At 33.7% G+C, this 24716-nt stretch overlaps 1 pseudogene; it reads right to left on the reverse strand.

Moving 5' to 3' along the window:
- Positions 1 to 819: 819 nt before the first annotated feature.
- LOC105065941 (vigilin pseudogene) overlaps positions 820 to 24716 on the reverse strand; it is a 29415-nt pseudogene continuing 5518 nt past the window's right edge.

The raw sequence follows: 24716 nt of genomic DNA on the forward strand, positions 1-24716 counted from the left end.
TTTCCAGTGTATTTAATCTTTGGAGTTTTATTCCTTTCTGGAGATTTTTATGGGAAAATTTATTTTTAAATTTGTGTTTATTTCTACAATGTTGGTTTTATTTTTTTGTTATTGCTATTGTATTTATACAATATTTATTATTGAGATATTTTAATATTACATTTAATCTCATTGCAGGTACTTTGATGGTTTTGTTGAATAATATGGCTAAACATAATTAAAAATAAAATAAAATGTAGAGCAGGAAATTATTTATTTAGCCTGGGAGCAAATTTAGTTGATGCATCAATCTGATTCATTTCAGTGCCTGATAGTGACAAAATCTTAACATCCAGTCGTTCTAGTGAGCAGTGATTGATATTGAGGATGAGGCTTATGAGGGTAGAACAGAAATACTTCGTATATTGCTAGTAATGTTTTCCAAGGATGGATAACCATACTTCAGATTCACCAGAAGCATAATGGTTAAGCTTAATGGGTTAAGACAAAAAGCTGGGGTACATGCCTGTTTATAATCATAAAAGACATTGATCAGTGACATAAAATCAATATTATGCTAAAATGATGTCCACTAGGCCAGGCTAGTAACATCAATTGTTGATGAATATGTGGACCACTAGGAACTCATACACTTCTTGCAGAAATGAAGAAAATTTGGTAATGCTTAGTTAAACTGCATGTGCATATATCCTAACCTAGGTGTCTATGTACATTACCTTGGCCCAAGCATTCTTCCTCCCCAAACTGCTATCCAGACTCACCTTTGCAAGAAGAGCAGCTTGGCATGATGAAGTACATAATGGTATCAGAATTTGCACATTGTCATGTAAAGCCTTTAATTTTAAATGTGATAGAAAAACAAAGCAAATCAAAATTAAGAGATACTATATGTTGGGTGACACTGGGCATTTGTGGTGTTTTGGAAAGGCAATATGCAAGGATACAGAAGCTTGAGACTGTTTAAAAGAAAGTGAGCTGCTCATTAAAATTTTGGCTTCATCACTGATACTAAAGGTCTGTCTCCATTTCCCTCTTTGGACAAACCCTCATATCCCATATAAGATATTTCTCAGATCAATTCAATACTATAGCATCATCAGACCCAGAGACAGAGCATTAAGAGCTATTCATGTCTGGGATCTTTTGAATGGTATATGCAGTACAGGGAAGATCTTTTACTTCCAGATTCTTGCGTGGCTCATAGAATGAATTGCCTAGAGTGACTTTCTTCATATGCTCCTTCTTTAACTTATGCTTTTGAACAGTCAGATAATATTCCTCAAGACTGAGGATATGATCAATTGCTTTTTTGACATTATTAGGGAGTCCAGTCACAGTGATGTTTGCATCTTGGATTCCTCTAGGAGAGAAGTAGATATCGACCTGGAATTGATTCATGATTTTATGAATGGCTTTTCCATGCAATCCAATAATGTGGCCACAGACCTGACTGTTTAGTGAAATTTGCTTAGTGATTGTTTTTTCAAAATTGTGCACCATTTTCATTATTGTATCCTGGGCGGCTATGGCGTTATATTTATATCCTAAGATTGTGATTTGGTCTTGTGTTTCATTGCTCTCTTTTCTTGGAAAATGGATGGTAACTTTATGCTCTAAGCAAATCTGAGCAATAACTAACCCCTTTCGGCCAATGATCTTGGGGTGGTATTTTGGGTCTACTGTGACATTGAGTCTAAAATTTTTTAATGATCGTTCTTCTATTTCAGCTTGTAAATTCTTTACTCGTTGTTGTAATCTAGTCTTGGCTCGTTCTACATTTGCAGCAAGGCCAGTGATGGAAATGATATCAGACTCTAACCCAGGTGATGATATCTGGATATTAACTTCAAAGTCATCTATTATCTTGTGTACCTCACTTCCTTTCTGACCAATGATGTCATGGTGTAAGTCAAAGGGCACATGTACTTCAGTAGTGATGGGAATTAAAGCCTCAAGGGCTTCCACAGTGGCTTCACACTTCTTCTTTGGGCCTGAGATCAATATGGTGTCACATTTTCTTGGGGAAATAGAAGCAGCTCCTATGGTGCTCTTTTCCCCAACTTCTTCCTTATTTTCCAGAACAGCAGGCTCTGTATTAGTAAGTGGAATCTCCTCTCTATCTGGGAATTTGATTTGAACACTATAATCTCTACTGATTTGTCTGACTCGAGAACACATTGGTCCCATGAAAAAATCATGGAACTTCTGGGGAATAACACATTCTATTGTGACTGCTGTGTCCAAGTCCTCAATAATCTCCTGAATATGTTTCTTGGCTGCTTCCACACAAGGCTTTGCTCCTTTGATTGTGACTTTGTTACTTTGTTCTCCCAAACATGAAAAGTTAATAATCACACCACCATATTCCTCAGTCATTTCCCGTGACACCTCACCCCTTTGCATAAAAAAATGCTGGTGGTACGTGGGATTTATCACTATGATGTCCTCTACCACGTTATCTAGATTTGTAATTAGATCCTCTAGTTTCTTTTGTGTATCTTTGACCGCCTTCTCTGTCCCTAGGATCGTTAACAATTCTTGATCCATGTCCTCAGGGATAGGGAAAAGGACACGTGCTCCAGTCTCTTCACAGACTCTGGGAACATCACCACCATTTTTACTCATGAGGAATTTATGATACTCTGGTCTGACATGGAGTACTACAGAATAACACTTGGCTTGTTCTTCTTCTACTAGTTGCAGGAGCATTTTCTTGGCCTTCTCAACACTTTGGGCAGGTCCCCTAATAATAGCTCTTTGAAGTCCTGAGTTATCTTTTGGAAAGTAGATGTGGATATTTCCACATTCTTCTATAATTGCACTAATCAAACAGTCTTTAGAGTCAATAAAGGATTTGTGTAGATTGGAAGGAATAGGAATTTCCACTTCTGAAATATTGGCCATATCTTTCTGAATTGAAAGGATCAAATCACAAGCCATTTCACAGTTGGCTGGCTTTCCAGTGATGACAATATTTTCTGAGTTGCTGCTCGCTGCTGGAAGAACAATTTTGGTGTTGCTTGCAGCACAGATTTTTTTGATGTTTGCACCTCCTTTTCCAATAATATTTTTGTGAAGCTTTTTGAAAATAGGAACAGTTATGGAATAGTTACTTTCTTCGATGTCTGTCACCACATTCTCCAAATATTGTGCACACTTTTCTAATTCATGTTTTGGCCCTCTAAGGTGGATAATGTCACTTTTTTGTGCTGGGTCTGGAAAATTAATTACAACTTCTGGAAATTTCTTATGGATGTCACGTATCTGTACACCTTTCTGCCCAATGATTGCCTGGTGAAATCTTTGCTCAATGATTAAGTCCTTTTGCTCCTTTTCTAAATGAGAAGCAAGTTCAAGAAGTTCTCTCTTGGCCTGTTGGACCCCTTGAGATTCTCCCTCAATTCTGATCACGTTATTCTTTTCATTTTCAGGTGAGATTAGCACAGAAACTCTATTCCTCTCTCTAATTCGGTTTATGATAGCACCTTTCTTCCCTATCAGGTGTTTATGAAACTTACAGTCAACATTAATCTCTGCATAATCCATCCTGTTGATTAAGTCTTTGACTATGACCTCAATTTGTTCTTGAGCATAACTCACATCTTCTATTGGCCCGTCTATTGTAATTTTATCTTCTCCAGTAAAATTTATACGAACTTCTGGCATGTTCTGAGTAATTGTGGATATATTACAACCTTTCTTACCAATAACAAATCTGTGAAGCCAGGAAGGTACAGAGATGGAGGAAAGAGTGTAAGCCTTGGTCTTCGAGTGGGCTTCAGTAAATGCCTTCCTTAAACTTTCAGGCTTATGGTGGTACGTCACAGAATCTGACGTGCTCTCTGAAGGTAAAATCTCAATGGAAATTCCAGTTCTTTCCAGGATTTCCTGAACTGAATTGCTATTGGGACCTATTGTACAGCTGTGCTGCATTCTTATCTCCACATCTGTGGATGTGGTTTTCTCTTTAGTATTCTCAGAAATCTTCTTGACACAATCTTGAATCTGATCTGGTTGTTGCTTTTTTCCAGGAAAGCTTATTTGTGTCTGATTGGCACTAGATGGTGAAATGTGGATGTCTGCCCCCATTTCCTGTAGGCTTTTGTCAGAAGTTTTATTGTATGGTCCAGCAGTGAAAGGATGAAACGCCTTTCCCACGTCTAACCTTTCCATAGCACACTTGTCTTGTTCCACAGACATAAGTAAGACTTCATGTGGAGCCTTTTTCATGACCTCTTTGGTGCCAGCAACATTGGTCTGGGTGCTGTGGTTAACTGTGCATAAGGTCTGAATATCAGTTGCAGCTTTTTGTTTTTGGTCTGGTAGTTTTTCTCCAGTCTTGTCTAAAATAAAGCAAAGATGTTCTTTGGGAACGGAAACTATAGTTAAAACTTGTTTCTTAAAACGTGCACAAATCTCCTTCTGAGCTTTCATGACAGTTTCTGGCTTACCAGATACTATTATGAAGAGGCCTTGGTTTTTGACAAAAGTTATTTCTAGTTTGGCACCAGTTCTTTGCATGATGTCTAGATGGAAATTTGCTTGTCTACCTTCCTTAAACTGATTCACATATTGTTTCTCTTCCAGAGGCATATAAAAAGCTTGAGTGATGACTGAGGTCATGACAGATTGACTGTTATTGCTCGAGGATGCAGCAGGTTCTTGAGCATTTTCCAACCAATTTGTTTTCTCTAGCTGCTGAGTGAACTGATCTTTGTAGATGGGAGTGTGAAGGTCCTCTTCTGAGTTTAAAGCAGTAACATTATTGTCTTTTTGGAGGTACTTACTTTGGCACTCAGTTACATTTTCTTTGGGATTCATTGTTGATTATTAACTATTCAGATGTGTCGCAGCTAAATGATCAGTAGCCTGAAAATTCTTCTTGTCGCTGCCTTTTTGCATTGTTACTGTGTGGGAAAAAGAAATATTTGAAAGCTGTAATTCCTTTCCAAATTAATCTATAAACCCAAACCAATAAAAAATGAAATCTTAATATTTAACACAGTTTGACAAAATGTCCAAGGTTCATCTATTCTACCTTTATAAAAGTACCAAGATAAGGCTCAAAGTATAGGGATGGTGAGGAAACAGCCACTATTTTGCCTAAGCTAGTGTCATCATTTTTTGACCCTTAGCACTATTGGCTGCAAATAACTTTTGGAAAAATATAATTCTCTAGTCTTCAATAATGCCATATTTATAGGTTTTCCTATTTTTAACACCTTTTTGAAGAATAATTTATATACTATAAAATTCACACAGTCTATGCATACATTTTAATGATTTTTAGTTAATTTACAGTGTTGTACACCATCACAACAACACAGTTTTAGGACATTTCTATCACCCCAAAAACATTCTTCATGCTCATTTTCAGGCAATCCTGTTTCCACACCCAGGCAAACACTATTTATTTTTCCTCTATAAGCTTGCCTTTTCTGGACTTTTAATATAAAAAATTATCATATCAGCCAATGAGACAAAGATGAAATCAAAAGGTAAAGTTAAAAAATATATATATATCAAAAGAAATAAAAATGGAACCACAACATACCAAAGCCTATGGGGTGCAGTTCTAGATGGAAGTTTAGAACAATGAATGTATATAGTAAGAAATTAGAAAGTTCCCCCAAAACAACCTAACTTTACAACTATAGAAACTAAAAATGAAAGCATAAAGTAAACCCAATGTTTGCAGAAAAAAGGAAATAACAAAGATGAGAGCAGAAATAAGAGACCAGAAAAAAATAGGAAAAAAAAAAGAAACTAAGAGATAGCTTTTCAAAATGGTAAACAAAACTAACAAATCTTTAGCTAGACTAACTCAGAAAAAAAGACAGAAGATTTAAATAAAATAAAAAATGAAAGGGGGGTACTACAACCATTGGAAATGCATTGGATGAAAAGAAACTGCTATGAGCAATTATATTCCAACAAATTGGATAACCTAGAAGAAATATATAAGTTCTTTGAAACATACATCCTACCAAGACTTAAAGAGGAAGAAATAGAAAATCTGAATAGACCAATGAGTATGAAGATTGAATCAGTGATCAAAAATTTCCCAACACAGAAAATCCCAGGACCAAGATGGCTTCACTGGTGAATTTTACCAGACATTTAAAGAATAGTTAATACCAGTTCTCAAAATTCTCAAAAAAAGACTTTACACTTCCAGACTTTACAAGGCCAGCATTACCCTGTTACTGAAGCCAGATAAAGACACTACAAAAGAAGAAAACTATAGACCAATATCCCTGATGAATATAGATGCAAATATTTTCAACAGAATATTAACAAATGGAATTTAACAACACATTTGATGACTATACACCGTAATCAAGTGGGATTTATCCCTGAGATACAAAGAGGTTTCAACATAAAGAGCTCAATAAATATGATACACTACATAAATAGAATGAAGGGTAAAAATCATATAATTATCTCAATAGCTGTATAAAAACCTTTTGACAAATAACAATGCCCTTTCATTAAAACCCTCAACAAACTGGGCATAGAAAGAACATACTTCAAATTAATAAAGGCCATATATAACAAATATACAGCTAAAAGTATACTCACTGGTACAATACTGAAAGCTTTTCGTCTAAGATCAGGAACAAGACAATGATGTCCATTCTCACCACTCTTATTCAGCATAGTACTGGAAGTCCTAGCTGGAAAAATTAGGCAAGACAAAAGAAAAAAAGGCATCCAAATTGGATAGAAAGAACAAGATTGCAGATTATATGATCTTATATATAGAAAATCCAAAGACTCAAAGAAAAAAACTGTTGGAACTAATCAACAAGTTCAGTAAAGTTTCAAGGTACAAAATCAGCATGCAGAAATCAGTTGCATTTCTGTACATTAACAACAAAATATCTGAAAAAAATAAAACTTTCTCATTTGCAATAGCATTAAAAGCAATAAAATACTTAAGAATAAATGCATCCAAGGAATTGAAAGATGTATACAATAAAAACTATACAATCTTGATGAAAGAAATTAAAGATGCAAACAAATGGAAAGATATTCCATGTTGATCTGAAAAAGTAATATTTTTAAAATGTTCATACTACCCTAAGCCATTTATAGATTCAACATGATCCCTATCAAAATTCCAACAGAAAATTTCACAACAATAGAAAAACCAGTCTAAGGATTTTAATGGAATCACAAAAGACCTCAAATGGTGGTAAAGCAATTCTGAGAAAGGACAAAGTCAGAAGCATCACGCTTCCTGATTTCAAGCTACACTACAAAGTTATTGTAATTAAAATGGTATGGTACTGATGTAAAAATAGACACATCAATCAGTGGAGCAGACTGCAGAGTTCACAAATTAATCTCTTCTTATAAAGCCCTTCAAAAGGGAAAGGATAGTCTCTGCAACAAATGGTGTTGGGAAAACTGCATACCCACATGCAGAAGAATGCAACTGGACCCCTATCTTAAACTGCTCACAAAAAATTAACTTGAAATGGATTAAAGACATAAACATAAGACCTAATACTCTAAAAGTAGAAGAAAACATAAGAAATAAGCATTGGTCTTGGCAACAACATTTTGAGTATGACACCAAAAGCACAATCAATGAAGCAGAAATCAGCAAATAGGATTATATCAAACAAAATAGTTTCTGCACAGCAAAAGAAAGAATAAAAAAGATGAAAAGGCAACCTATGGAATAGGAGAAAATATTTTCAAATCGTATATCAAATAAAGGGTTAATATCCAAACTATATAAAGAACTCATACAACTCAATAATAAAAAATAAACAATCTGATTTTAGGGCAGAGGCACCGAATAGACATTTTTCCAAAGAAGATAGCCAAATGGCCACCAGGTACATGAAGAGATGCTCACCATCACTAATCCAGGGAAATGCAAACCAAAACTCTAATGAGATAGCACCTCATACCTGTTAGAATGGCTTACATCAAAAAGACAAGAAAGAAGTTTTGGCAAGGATGTGAAGAAAAGGGAACCCTTGTATCCTGTTGGTGAAAATGCAAATTAGTTCAGGTTTTATGGTAAGCCATATGGAAGTTTCTATAAAACATAAAAATAGAACTACTGTATGAGCCTACAATTTCACTTCTGGGTATATATTCAAATAAAATAAAAACAGGATAGAGAATAGATATATACACTCCCATGTTTATTGCAGCATTATTCCCAATAGCCAAGATATCAGAACAACCTAAGTGTCCATGAATAAAGAAATTACAGGCTGGGCCAGGATGGTGGAGTAGATGGGCGTCTAGCTCACCTTCTCTCATGAATACAGCAAAACCACACCTACATATGGAACAAATCACACAGAATACCTACTGAAATTTGGCAGAATATCTTTCACATCAGAAATACAAGGAAATCCTTACAAAACTGATAAATTTCTACTGTATAGCACAGGCAACTATATTCAATATCTTATAGCAACCTATAATGAAAAAGAATATAAAAAGGAATATCTATGTATATATATGACAGAACACCAGAAATTGACACAACATTGTAAACTGACTATACTACAATTTAAAAAAAAGAACTTGCAATATAGATTAATTATTCAGCCATGAGAGAGAAAGAAATTCTGCCATTTGCAACAACATGGAAAGCCCGTGGTAGCATTATGCTATATGAGATAAGTTGAACAGAGAAAGACAAATACTATATGATCTCACTTATACATGGAAACTTAAAAAGCTGAACTTGTTAAAACAGAGAGTACAATAGTGGTAACCAGAGGCTGGGGGTGGAGGAACTGGGGATACGATGTTTAAGGGTACAAACTTGGAACTAGTAGATAAATAAACCCTGTAGATCAAATACACAGCATAGTGATTATAGACACTACTGTATTATAAACTCCATAGTTCCTAAGAGATTATATCTTAATTGTTCCCACCACAAAAAAAATGATACTTATGTGACATGGTAGAGGTGTCAGCTAACTCTATGGTGGCAATTATATTGCAATATACAAATGTATCAAATCAATATGTTGTATATCCAAAACCTACACAATGTTACATATCAGTTTTATCTCAATAAAAACAGTTTTTAAATTATTTTAAAAATACAGTCAAAAGCATTTGATAAACCCATGCTGCTATCCTTCATATTATCTAGTGGATTCCCACTGCAATTAGAATAAAATAAAAACATTAAGTGAAGCTATATGAAATCACCAATATTTGATTATTTTTAGCTATGAAAAGACTTTTGATCTAATTATTTTTGGGCCCTTTAGATGCTTTAGGACCTGATCCCTTTCAACCTCAATTGTTTCATCTACCAACCATTTTTCTACTCATTCACTGTGTTACTGCTACGTTGGTCCATCTATTGCTTGGCCATGTCTTGTGCAATTATTCTTTCAAGACTTAGCATTTGCTAGTTCATCCATTTGCAAACCTCTTATTTTTGGGTCTCCTGTACTTTCCTCCTCTTATCATTCACTTCAAACATCATCTTAACTGAAGTGTTATTTCCTAAAAGAGGACTTCTCTGCCTGGCTTAACTAAGTAAACTCTTCATCCTATCACTTTGCTCTTTTCCTTATAAGCTATCTATTTTCTTCAGTGGCACCGTTAGGGTCTGTCTCTGTTTCCTAACACATACACACACAGAGAATGGGATGTAAACTCCTTGATTTCAAGAATTTGGCTTGTTCGCTGCTGCATTTGCATTGCCTAGTAGGGTGTGTGTCATGCTCGAAGCAGTGAAAATTTGTTTTGTGGCTGATATTTCAAAAGCCAAGCAGGAAAAAAAAAGAATGAAATACAGAAAAATCATATCCTATTGAACATAAAATGACACTTAAGAAATTGATACAATCAATATAGCAGGAAAATAGTACTGGATGTAAATAAAAGAGAAAATTTGAATGGCCAAGAGAAAAAAATTAATTCAGATTCTCTAATACTTAGGAAAACAAATAAAATCTCAATAATATTACCATCTTCATAATAGTAGCAAATATTAAAAAGTTTAACCAAAATAAGTTTTGATGAGGACAATGCTTACCTTCAATTAGTGATTTTATTTTGTTGCTGACCTGTACCAAACAGTTCACGGAACTGTACTGGTCAATGAACCACCCTTTGATTAGCAATAGACTAGGATGTGGGGGATGGACATTCTACTAATGCAAGTTCAACTGTTAGAAGCAATTTTTGGAGCAATTTGTCAATATTTAGTAAATTGGGCACACTTTTTACTCCAGGGTTAAATTTCTAAGAACAAAAATACATGCCTGTTTGAATCAGGAACATTTATCAGTATGCTTATATCAGAACTGCCCCATTAATAAACAATTTAAGATCAAAGCCATAACCATAAATAAAAAAGATGCTTACCTATTTGTGGCATATTAATCCATTCAATGGAATACTAAATATGTGATTAGATAAACTACATTAACATGTACCTATATATATAGACACCAATGACAAAAATAAGTCAAACATGTTTAATATTTTTATAGCTTCATACAATCTCTATATTTAAAATCACATTTAAATCTTTAATGATGCTATACTTTGTGAATATTTGATGTGTATTTTGCATGTGTATAGTAAAGTCTTTAGAATATATATAACGATAGATTTAACTAATAGATTTGGGCCCAGGGATGGGATTCAGTGGTACTACACTTTTAAAATATTAAGTAGTGCTTTAATCAATTCAAGTTTCTGTCTATATCAATACTTAATAGGAGTTTTTGCACTCAGAACTTTTTGAGGAAAATTTAAATATTGATAATAAATGACTGGGGTTCATACTTTTGTAATGAGTCTCTTACATTTCATTATATATGTTCATAAAAAGTGAGCTATAACAAATGGACTTACCTGGGGTGAAATGTTATTAATTAAGAATTTTCAGTTACAAGAATAATCTGTTACTGTGACTTTCCTGATGTGTTTCAGGCTGCTCTCCTTTCATCCAGAGTCTCAAAATTCCTACATCAAGAAAATATACAGTTTAGGTTTTAATATAAATATAAATGTTTTGAAATGAATGAAATGATAGGATATCAAAATTTGCTGGAAGTAGCTAAAGGATTAAAAGTAAATGTGTAGCCATAAGTGCCAATAACAGAAGAGAAAATCTCAAATCAGCCATCTAGGTGTCCATCTTAAGAAACTAGGAAAAAAAAAAAAAGCAAAGGGAAGAAAGCAAACAATAAAGGGTACAAATACTTTAAAGAAAAAATAGAATAACAATACTGAAAATCAACAAAATCAAGAGGTTTGTAAAAAAAAATCAACAAAACTTATAAACCTCTAGTCATATTGATCAATTTTTAAATGATACAAATTGCTAATACCAACCATGATAGAGGTGACATCACAAGAAAATCTTCATTAATTAAAAAAAGATAATATTTTAAAACTCTCCTTTTAAAGGCAATGATATTCAAAATATGCCTGGAGGAAGAATATTTCCACAAGATGTTCTTGGTTATACCAAAAAACAAATCATTAATTAAATAAAGTTAGAAAAAATTATAACAAAAAATTAAACAAGTAATTTTTTAGGTCTTTTCAAAGCATCCAAGAAAATTATATAGTGAATATAATTTCCCAGTTTACTGGACATCATATTATACTATAGGTTACCTAAAATCACATTGATGTACTATAGTTCCACTAAATACAGATGAGAAATAATTCTTCTAAGGATTTACTATGAATGAAAAGAAAATACATGTGAGTGAAGGGGAGGAGGCTACTCCAAGACATTTTCGTTAACAGAAACTATACCACCAAATAATTAACATTTTCTCACAGTTAAAGTACTGATTATGTGCATGATATAGTTATATAAAAAGCCATTAACTGGAGACAGGTATTTCTATTCAATCTTGTTTGAATCTTGTTTAACGACGTTTGAGTCACTCTGCCAACAGTAATCAAGATTTTTCTAAACATGTCTTCATGCAAAAATAAGTATTGAGAAGAACAACAATAACAAAAAATTTCTTCAAAAAATGTTTAGTATATTCTCTTATCTTACATTTTCTCCAAGTCCAGTAATCTTCAGTATTTCTTCGGCAGATAAATTTCTGAAAGTACAAACTTACCTTATGTGCTGCCTAAATAACTTGAGATAATTTCTTGCAGCTGCTGATTTGCCGGGATATGAATGAAAAAGCTGAAAGCAAAAATTTTAGACTTTCCATTGCCAAAAACTTGCAACAATCTGTATTTAAAATACAGTGTCCCCTAATAAAAGCCATGAATTGACAAGACATTGGAGGGTAGTTTATTTACATGAGATTTTAAGACCAAAGGAAAAATCTTTCCTACAAATAAAGCTCAGGGTACATTAGCAATTTAGACGCTCAGACTCTTTAATGCAATACTACTGTCAGAAAAGTTCAAAAGGATTTTATTTTGGTCTGCTCCCAAAAATAAATGAATCGGGGGAGGGTATAGTTCAAGTGGTAGAGCACATGCTTAGCATGCATGAGGTCCCGGGTTCATCCCCCAGTACCTCCTACAAATATAAGAAAGCCTAATTGTGCCCCCCCAGTAAAATAATTAAATAATACAATAATAAATGAAATATTTTAAAAAATAAATAAATGAATCAACTTTACAAAGAATTGATAAATACCTTCATAAAAAGTTACAGTACAATAGAAATATCCAAATGGAGACTAATATATACTATCAGAATTGCTAGACAGAATTTGAATTGTTTAATAAAGGGTTTATTTACTCCCAAATTTAGCAGTCCTTTTTTTTTTTTTTTTTTTTTAATATTCTGCTTTGACTGTAATCCTGTTGAGATGTAAAAACAGAAGAGCCTTTTATTTTCTATTAATGAGCTTTGGCACTAAGAATAAAAATACACACCCACACACACACACTACCTTCAGAAAGCCTTACAAATATTTTAAAGCTTGGCAATGTGACTATTGCAAAAATGGCTTGATGATTGCATCAAAATGTTACATAAATGTGGATCGTTGTTTTAAGTGATTTTACAATGAAAGGACTTTGGTCTGTCTATTGAATTTTAAATTTCACCATCAATATATTTCTGTGCATACTAACAAACACCCCCACATGTGCATGCATGGGTGAAAGTGTATGTGTGTGTATATCTTTTACCTGTAAATGGTGAATTATCAGACAGATGTAAGTTATTGCTAAAGCAATATGCACCTGAATGCTATCCGGGCAATCTGTGCAAAATGTTGAGCAACCATGTTACACAAAACATTAAAACCAACCAAGTTATATTTAAAATATACTCCACTCAACTGGTAAATAAAATTGAAAATCTCAGAGGAAAGAGATTAAGAAAAAGTTGGCGTAATCAGAAGTTGCTAGCAAAAAATATTGTCATCCAACATCATCATCATCATCAACAGGCAAGTGTGAAAACACAATCTTGTAAAAGTTTCAAATATCACAAAAACAAAGAACCCTGAAAAAATTCAAAAAGGAACAAATATAACTGCAGAGGGTAAATTAGCAGACTGGCCTGAATAGGCTTTGAACTACTGTACATCCAAGGCATGCCAAAGCAATTTAGACAGAATTTTAATGGACTTCGTGATCTAATATAAAACCCAATCAAGGTGGAAACATGTACATATAAAAGTTATAATGCACTCAAGTAATAGATGAAAATTAAATCACTCTATATATCGATATATAATTTATGTTTATATACATTAATATACACATGACATTAAAATACAAAAATACATAATATTAATATAATTCGTAATTATAGGTTTAAAGGTATGGTGGTCATAAAAACATAAATAAGTGTAAGTTGTGAGAAGAGATTATAAATTTGTACCAGAAGAAGGATAATTAGAATATGGTAATCTGTAGATGCATCTATCTGGCACACTTTCAAAAATCAGGAATGAAGAAAAAGATGTGACCTGTTAAGGCTGATTTGTCAGACTGATGTGAAATGACATTCTTGTGCAACTGAATTTTGAGGGACTTGACGACCCTACATTGAAAAAGCCAGCCATATGTCCAGAGTACTAGGATAGGCCTCAGCTGAGATATTAAATGTATATGCAAGTGAGAGATACAAATTCAAAGACAAATGAAAAAAGGAGAAAGTACATAGGCATTATGGTATAAAATAGATAATTAAAGGGATAAGAAAAGAATGATTTGCTAAGATTGATAGTAGAGTGACAATGGTAAATCGGTCCTTACAATTAGAATTTTAAAAATAAGAAAATAAAACATCCAGAACTAAAAATATAAACCAAATATCACAAACATACCAGAATAATATTAAAGGAAAGAAACCGATATATGCAAATAATTTTGAAGAACTTTCAGAGGACAAGAATAAAGTTAGAAATCCCCCCCCCAAAAAAATCCAGAAAAGGTAAAACTGTATAACCTGGAAATGGTGAATAATCAGACTGATCTAAGTTGACTCTCTAACACTGTGTACATGAAAGCTGCCAGAACAACTTCAGATTTTGAGGGACTGAAATCACAGTGAAAAAAGCCAACCAAGATGTCCACATGCTCACGGTACTAGGATTGGCCTAGGCTAGGATTTTAAAGATATATATATATAACTGATAGATATAAATAAAAATATAAAAGCAAAAAGAGAAAGCGAGGCACAGAAAACTATAGGATAAAATACATGGTGATTAAAGAGATTTAAAAAATGATTCGGAAGGAGCAATAATAGAGTGACAAGATATAAGGAAGGTTTCTGAAAACAGCACATTACAATTACATTTTTAAAATTCCCAGAACTGAGGATGTAAATCAAACAAATGTCACACCATATAATAATAAAGGAAACCAGTATCTAGACATAATCTAGTGGAACTTGAAAAGATCAAGGGTAAAGTTAAAAACATACAAAATCCAGAAAAGAGAAAAAAACACATTACCTGGGATGGGGAAATTATCAGAGTAGTCTAGTCTGGCTCTGAAATATTATGTACACGAGGGTTGCCAGGACAACAGAATTCTGGGGGAGTTCCTGACCTCACAATAAAAAAGCCAATCAAGATGGCCACATGGTCCCAGTGCTAGGTTTAACCTAGCCTAGTATATCAAAGTATGCGTAAGGGATAGATATAAATTCAAGGACAAAACCCAAAAAGATAAAAGAAGGCACTCAATGTTATACAATATAGGGTGATTAAAGAGATACACAATAATTTGGAAGGAGTGATAATGACGTGGGAAGCCCCATAAAAAAACCGGCAGGGCCACTACGCTAGTGCCAGCACCATCCAGTTCCCTGGCCCAGAGGCACTATCTCACTTTTCGCCTCTGAAACGGCTTACTTATCCCTAAAATTCTATTGGTTCCCTGATTGGTTATTACTTTCACTTCTGATTGGTCCACTTCCCTAACTTCTGATTGGTCCATTTGTAGTACTTCATTTGCATGGAGCTCACTCCTGATTGGTTATTTCTCTCACTCCTGATTGGTCTATTTCTACAAAGTTTATTCCTGGTTGGTCAACTTCTGTTATACTTTATTTGCATATGATGTTGCAAAGTGTAAAACTGGCAGCCTATAAAGGCCTGTGTAAACCTACATAAGGGGTCCAGAGCTTGGAGTGTTAACTCCTCTGGGCCCACTGGTGTAATAAACCTGAGTTCTCCAACTCTCCGAGTGCTGCTTGGTCTCTCGCCCGGATCTAGGTTGCTGTCACAACTGAGCTGTAACACATTTTTCCGCAACAACAACAGAATGACAAGCATATATATGGGAGGAAGGTAGCCGAGGAAAACCACTACAATTACATTTTTAAAATAAGAAAAAAAAATCCAGGAAATATTAAGTCCAACAAATACCACAACCACATATCAGAGTAATCATAAAGGAAAGATGCCAATATCTATATATAACCTGATTGAATATTTGAAAGTCAAAGATCCAAAAAACTGTAGAGAAGGTAAAATGTATGTTACCTGAAAAGGCTGGATTATCAGACTGCTCTACGATGGCTCTGAAACACTCTGTATATGAAGTTGCCTGGACAGCGCGGACAGAATTATGAAGTATTCTGTGGCATCACAATTTTAAAAACCAGCCAACCTGGTCACATCCTCACAGTGCTGCATTGGCCTCAACTAGGATATTAAAGGTACACTCCACTCAACTGCTAGTTGAAAATTGAACATTAAAAACGCAGATTTGTTTATTTTGCTATAGAAATGAGAAAACCATAATTGGAAAGCAATAACTGTAGTGAATTGCAAGAGAATAAACATGAAGATGTAAAAAAAAATAAAAATAAGGAACTTCAAAATAATAAAAGGTGGGAGGGGGAGCAAGAAAATACAGATTTTTTTTCTCTCTTCCTAGGCTTTTTTTTTGTTTGTTTTGTCTGCTACTTGCTCCATCTGTTGTCCCTTGCACCAGTCAACTTCTGCTAGTATAAACCTTAAAATGCTTTTCAACATATGCTTCCCAGAAAGCCACTCCAGCCCTGAAAGAATTTGGAGGGGTGTGAAACAAAGGCAAGCCACTTAACTGATATTTCAGGGAGCAACCAAACAGGCAGAAATGCACAAGCACAATTCTTTGACAACAGGGTTTCCATATTCCCCCTCTGGCAGCAGCAAAACAAAAAAACTACACCGGAAACATGAGTTGCCATCCCCATGGTTGCCACTGACCACCTGGAGATTGGGGGATAGCAGTTGAATAAACAAAAATGCTACAAAGCCCTCTTACTGGAATTTAAAAGCTTTTTTCTTAATGAAGAATTCTGTTGGGTGCTGTTTTGTTTTGTTTTTAGATTCCAGATACATGATTAGATTCCAGAGTCTCAAAAATTTGACTCTGATAGTTTTTACCAGCTTAATCACTCCTTTACTGGAGGCTCAGACCCTTGGAACTCCCTACTCAGACATTCACAGCTTTAAATACCTTTTAAAATCCTATCTCTCAGTTGTACTTCCTATCTTTACAAATCCTCAAATTTCTGGATTTTCTACATTTTCTTTTATTCCTGCTTGCAAAGCATTCTATTCATTTCCAAGATAATGTCCCTCTCATAGTACACTGTTAAATGCAGCCAGTAATATGTAATGATCTAATAATAGCTAAGAGGCTAATGTTCTGATTCTTTTTAACTCTGAGCTTAGCACTATCAATTCATTAGGCATCTTATAAGCCTTCAATGTTAAATCAGGTGACAGTTTTATCAAATGTTCTGCCATGGTACAATTTTATCTCCATGTTTCCAGCCTCAGATATCAATTTCCTCATTTCCCACTGCCTGAACACTAAGCCAATGATACATAGTTTGAAGGTTTATTATAGAAACACATGAGTTAAAGATTTTTTTGAATTTTGTGTTGGTTAGAAAAATTAACTCTAGCAGCTGTAATAAGCAATCCAAAAATCTCAGTGTCTTAACAAATATAATTTTATTTACAATATAAAAATTTTTATTGCAGATATGGCAGCCATCCTAGGGCTTTCTTCCCCAAGGGGCATTCAAGGTCATAGCCTACTTTAATATTTGCTTCTGCCTCTCAGAGTCATTCTCTTCCAGGCTTAGGTATCTGAGAAAGAGATGAGACAATAATCTCTAAAGTGGTTTCAGGGGGCAGACTCAGGAATGGCATATAAGACTTCTACCCACAATCCTTTGGGCAAGAACTAGTCACATGCCTCTAATTTAAATTCAAGACAGGGTGGAAAATGTGTTATAGCAGTGACTTCAGGAAAAGGAAATGTGACTGGTCATTAACTGACCTCTGTGACAAATAATACACAGAGTTATTTTAAAATGTGTGTTTACTAATTAAAATATCTGAAATGCACAGGTCTGTCTCTGATCTCCATGGTATTTGTCCAGTCTTGCTTGTGTTGACTTATTTTCTTATTTGTTAATTTTTGACTTGTTTCTACTTATTGCCCTTCAAGATTATTTGTGAGGATTTCCTACAGTCTAGGTTAGACTTGTTTTCCTTTAGGGGTGTTTTTGTTTTGTTTTGTTTTTTATAAAGCTTCTAGGTACACTGCCATGATGTTTCAATACTCTCCTTACCTCTCTTGTTGAAGCCTTTCATTAAAATTTTGGTCTGGGATATCTTGTCTCTACTTTTACATATTTAATGTCTTAAGGAATTTTCAAATGTTTTATTCAGATTTATTTTTTATTGTTTTTCAGTGGGAAGGTTGATCTGAGTAATCTAGTCTGCTTCTACTGTAAACTGAAAAGAGAGTCAAACTTGAAGCAAGAATAAATATAAGAGCTGTCTTCACTTTCCAATCAACCAATCCTCAAGCCACTGTAATTCTTCAGTGATTTCTGGTTGTAAAACACAATCAATAAATTTTTCTCAAGTTACATGACTGTGTCAGACACACCCTAAAGTGACCCCAATTAAGTCATATTTTGAATAATTGCCTCCCCTTGAGTATAAGCAGACTGTGATTTCCCTCTAGCCAATAGACAGTGGCATAGTCACTCCTATGACTACATTAAATAATATATGACTGTCTTATCAGACTGGAGTGAGACATTCTTCTGTTGGCCTTGAAGAAGTGAGCTGCTATGTTGTGAGAGGACCTGTGAGCACCTAGGATCTGAGAGCAGCCGTCAACTGACAGCCAGTAAGAAAATAGAGATCTCAGTACTAAAATCCAAAGGAATTGAAAACTGCCAACAATCTGAGGGAGTCTGAGAGAGAGCCCCAAGCTCTAGAAAGGAACACAGCCTGGCTAACACCTTGATTGTGGCCTTGTGACACCCTTATCAGAGGACTCAGCTAAGGAATCCTGACCAAGGGAATCTGAGAGGTAATAAGTGTGTGGTCTTTTAAGCTGCTAAATTTGTGGTAATTTGTTAGACTGCAACAAAAAACTGATATAATATCCTATTAATGTCATAATAAATATTTACAAGACTTAATCTTATTTAAGTATTCATATATAGATATATACTTTACAAAACATAAAATATAATTGTACATGCCTTTTTCTTTTAAATAAGTCTACATTTTATTTGATTGTTTTAGTTTCTCTTTTGCTAGGCGTCTCCTTGTCACCCTTCTTTCTTAATCTATAGCAGCTCCAACACAACAGGTGGAATTCTGATTCATTATTATAAATGTATAATATTACATAATACTGCACAATATAGATATAACAGAATATATTCAGTGATTCTTTTGTTGTTGAGCACTAGCTTTCTTTCTAATTTTTGACACCATGGACAATGCTGCAATAAACATATATATACATATGTCCATACATTCTATTACTTTACTTTCATTTGTTGGTTTCCAAAAACTGGAATTGTTGCGTCAAAAAGAATATGCATTTTAATTTTAATGCATATGACTTTCAAAAACGACTAGCACTTCACATTTCTACCATCACTTTATAAGATTAAATATTCATCAACATCCAGCTACAGTAGGTGATGTATCTCTTTCAAGTTCTGCCAGAGAGAGAGAGAAAGAGAGAGAGAGAGATTATTGTTACTTTAACTTGCATTTCCCAGGATATTAGTCAATTTGGGCATCTTTTCGTGTGTCCTAGCCATCGAGATTTTTTCATTTATGAAATCCTCAGTTATGTAATTTGTTAATTTTTCTATAAAATGAAGTTTTTCCTAATGCATCTCTAAGAGTTCACTTTTTGACAGATATTAAATATTTATCATCTGCATTACATATATATTCTCCCAAATCCAGTGTTAATTGTAGCATTTGCCACACAACAGTTTTAATCTTTATCTACTCACATATATATATTTTTAAGCTTCCAAATTCCAGTATTGATTAAGAAATTCCTCCACTATCTCTCCTAGTTTATACATGTGTCTTTGTAATCTATGTTTAAAAATTACATTTATATGTTTACTCCAATTATAATTTATTTGATTATGACATATTTACTTACAACTTCAGTACAATGTTGAATAATACTGACAAGTTTTGGCATCTTTATGCTCATACTAGTATTATAACTAAATAGTTCAACCTCTGTTCTTATTTTATTAGACTTATTATTAGAAAAAGCTACTATATTTTTTCAAACACCAGCTAAGCAATTTTCATGAATTAATATGGAGATACAGATATCAGATTTCCTAATATGTCGTGGTATTGAACATCCCTTGCATGACCAGCAGAGGGCAGGAGAAATATACAGCTGGAGTCTATTTTCTACCATTATATATATATTTGACATTCCAAAATAAAATATATTTACAGGCTTCTAAATTATCTTAATGTTTTCATATTAATGTTATTCAGGCTTAATATACTTAACTGCAGAGCTTTCTGTCATATTTTTTGCCCTTTTTCAGAACATTTTTAATAACATTGGAGTTATTTTACCTTTAAAGATTAGGTAACACTCTACATGGAACTCATTTGATCTCAATGTATTTTTCAGTGGCAGATATTAAAATGCTTTTAAAATTTATTTTATGGTAATGTGTATAACAAATGTTTCACAGTACTATAATGTCTACTTGAAAGTTGCTAAGAGAGTAAATCTTAAATATTCTCACCACACAATCACATACACACACATACAAATGGTAACTATGTGAGGTAATGTATGTATTAACGAATCGTATTGTGGTAATCATTTTTCAATACATATGTAAATCAAATCATCCGACTGTACACCTTAAATTTACACGTTATATGTTAAATATATCTCAATAAAGCTAGTGAAAATAAAAATATAAAAGAGAAAGACACGTTTCATAACTCCTTGGCTAAATTTTGAAAATTTGTATTTTACTAGGAAATATTCTGTTTTGTCTAGATTTTCTAGTTTATTTATACATCAAAGTAGCATGTGGTATTTTCTTGTCATTGTTTTCATCTTTTCAGGTAAATGTGTTATCCATTTTTTTTATTGCTTACTCATGTGTCTTACTCTCTTTTTTTCTTGATCAGAATCATATGGGATTTAACAGTATTTTTTAATAGATGAATGAATATTCCCCCTCATCTAGATGGTAATCTCATCACAATTGACACCCAAAAAAGTAGTAATTCCAGTTGTCAAAGCTGCCAAATTAGCTCCAATGTATAATAGCTGGGAATATCACAAGGGGGAATATAAAATTCAGCTTCAAATTGTATGATTAGTGGTTGCATATTGCCACGGTATCAGAAAAAAATGCTATTTCTTAAAATCTCTGATTCCATACTGAGAGGCACACTTCATGACAATTTGTTATTCGATGTCTTTTTTTCCACCACTGGAATCTATCTGTTAATTTCATATGAGTACCTATTAAAACTATTAAAGGTCGTCTGCTCCTTCTAAATTATAACAGACTTACAAAAACAAACTGGTCATATCAGGAATCAGCAGGCTATATAGCATGCAGTTGTTACTAAATAATTTGGCACATAGAAGGAAATAATAGTGATAAATAAATGGAAAGCAAAGAATTAACCAATCTTTTGTCAGCTCACATAGTATTTTAAAGTATTTCAAAGTTCTAAAGAAAAAATTTTGATTTCTAAAATTTGTTCTTTTAACGTACTTTTGTATCAACAAAAGTAGCTTCAAGAAAAAAATTACTAATAAATTCAATTAGATAAAGTCCCATGTACAGCATTTGTAGTTATAAGGGAAGTTGGCATATTTTCTCACATGAGAATGTGTAGTGTATCTAGGACTTAGGAACTGAGCTAAGACCTAAAAAAACCACTTTCAAAGATGTGCTAATTTCCTTTTTCTTACCACATCTCTTACTGAGTCCTGAGATAAATCTTTTTCTTTTTTGGCTTTTATTTTGCAAGGTTGATAAATTCCAAGTTTAGGATCGAATAATACCACTAAGTCATTTTCACATTACTAGTAAAGAAATGTAATATATTAGACTCATTCTCAAATTTGTTATATAATCTTGGCTCAGTTACTAAGTTGTTAAGAGATCTTAGACAACATTTCATACAGAGAGACAGATAGATGAATACATATAATTTAATCAAAAAGCTTCAGAAGGTTTTTCTGAAGATTAAATGTGAAACATCTTACAAAATACCTGGCTCTTATTAGAGACTAAAATATGCTTTAAAAAATATTCCTTCTTTTCACAGTTAGTTTTCAAGAATGATGAGGATATGATCATTGGTATGATTTTTTGTATGGTTTCCATTAGTTCTTGAAACTCTGTGGTACTACTACATGTATTAGTCCTCTTGGATCTGCTGATTTCAGGTCAGTCACTTCAAAAAAAATTAAAAATTAAGTCAAAATCATTTCTAATCATTCCTACTTCCTGTACCATATGTTAAAGGGTGAAGAGCTCACCGCTCAGTATCTGAAAATTAAACAAAGCTGAATGTATTACTTACTGTGGCAAGGGAGAGATATGCTCATCATCTCTCTCCAAGCAGAGCAGATATTTGATATTATATAGGGCCTCTGGAAAGCATGGAGTACAAGAATTGATGGAAAATCAGACATATGATTAGTTTCTCATCATCTGTAGAAACGTGCTTACTCAGGTGAAACTCTTATTGATTGGTTGACATTCCAAAATATATTTATACCAATGATGCTTTTCTAATTGACTGACTTTCAGAAGAAAGGAACAGACACTGATTAGTTCCCTTAGAAAAGTATGTCCACTGTAAGGGCATATACAAATTAAAAATAAGAGGCTTAATTCTCCCTGTTGGAAGTAGGGAAAGAGACTTCAGCCCCCTTCCTTTTTTTTTTTTTTTTTTTTTTCAGAAGTTATTTCTCTATCCTTTTCAAGTGTATGTAAATCTTTATAATGATAAAAAAAAAAGCCTCTTGCCTGTCTCCCATCTCAGGAATGTTTCCTCAAGGACCTGGGAGTCATCTTTTTGAAATGCAAGGATCAAGGGAATAGAGCACCTATCTCTCAGTTCCTGGAGGAGAGAAAGAGCCTATCTTTTGCAATGAGGAGTTTGTTTCTCCTCTGGATAAATCTAGCACAGGGGGATCTCCCCAGCTACCATGATAAATTTAGGTAAAATTGGTGTGCCAAAACGTGTAGTCAAGTCCTCTTACTTGAGAGCTGATTATTGTCTATTTTGAAAACACCTATGTAATAGGTGGTATATGCTTTGTTATGTAAGAGGATGAGATTCATTTCTGTCTTTGCAGTCCCTTAGGGATTGCATGTGTCGCACAACACACTCTGGTTCAATGCTTATTCAGTAATAGAACTGTGGGGAGAAGGTTTTGTTTGTACTTATATTGCCCTAACACCACTGAGGTAGAGTTTTTGTTAACTTTTGATCAGCTGTAAAACCAGTTCCATTACTTGTTAACATGGTGACAGAATAATCAGACTTTTCCTAATCTGCGGAAATTTTAAAATTCTCACGTTTTCTATTAGCCCTATATAGCATCATGGCTATTACAGCGTAAGCAGCACTTTGGATAGAAACATAGCCCACCGATAAAGCACACAACTATTAATCCAAAATTCCTGGGTTTCACTTCCAGCCTGCCACTTACTAGCTGTGTGACTATGGGCAAATTACTTTCTTGTGTACCAGTTTCCTTATGTGTAAAATATAGATACTAACAGTACATTCTGTATAAGGTTATTCTGGGGAATTGATATGTTACCCAAAGCAATACAGTTCCATTAATTAATATTTACAATTAACTTATTTTATAAATATATAATTTATAAAATTATTTATAAATTTTTATTTAAAATAGTGTCTGGCACATAGTAAAGAGTGTATATTGTGTTTATTAAATTAAAAATATTCTTACACTGTAGATTTCTTAAAATCAGAAAGTGCAATTGATTATTTTTATACCCCAATAACATCCAATAATAAAGCTATACTTTATTTATAGTGCAAATATACTTTAAGCTGAATCCTTCTTGATTCTCCATCTAGTATGATGTAGAGTACAGAGCATTGAGTACATGATGTGTAATCACTCAAAATTGTTTACCATCAATGAATAACTGTATTTATTTACAAATAACAGGCTACAGAAGGGGAAATAGTTCAGAAGCAATAAAATGATGATAGAACCAGGTAGTTGATGATATATTCCATATATCCAAAGACGTTCTGTATCAGACTCCATGGGGGTGTAAAAAATCAATTGCAGAGAGAAATTTTTATGAAAATCCTTTGTAGTTTTGGCATTGGGGATAATGAACAATTCTGTAAGAGGCAATGTCGCAGAATGGAAGGAGCTGTGGTTTCACTTTTAAGTTGAACTTGAGTTCAAGTGTAAGCTATACTGTGTATTAGCTGTTACTCTGAGCAATTCACTTAACCCTTTGATTTATCTATTGTGAAATGGCAATAATAACACTTACAACTTATAGAATTATTAAAATGAAATGAAATAATTTATTTGAAGTGCTTTGTACCTGGAAGACAGATGGCAACTTATAGCCATTATTATTATGATAATTCGTATTAGTAACTAGTAGTTGTAATAGTAGTAGTAGTAGTAGTAACAGTAGTAGTTGTAGTAGTATTTTGTTAGTCAGCTATTTTGGCATCCTTTGCCCCTTTTGCAGGGGCTACCATTGCACTTCAGACAGTTGGTGCCCTTCCTGTAATCAGGAAAAGATCTAACACTGTTTGCATTTTAGAGGCATTTCCATTTAAACACTTTCTGTTTAGATGACAGGTCAGAAAAGGTGGGGGGAAAGATATTTTTCTTTGTTTAAGTGTGTGTATGTGCAGATTTTAGTTCCTGAAATAATACTCCATTAGCAGCTC

Source organism: Camelus bactrianus, chromosome X (genome assembly GCF_048773025.1).
Source record: "Camelus bactrianus isolate YW-2024 breed Bactrian camel chromosome X, ASM4877302v1, whole genome shotgun sequence".
NCBI classification, from domain to species: domain Eukaryota; kingdom Metazoa; phylum Chordata; class Mammalia; order Artiodactyla; family Camelidae; genus Camelus; species Camelus bactrianus.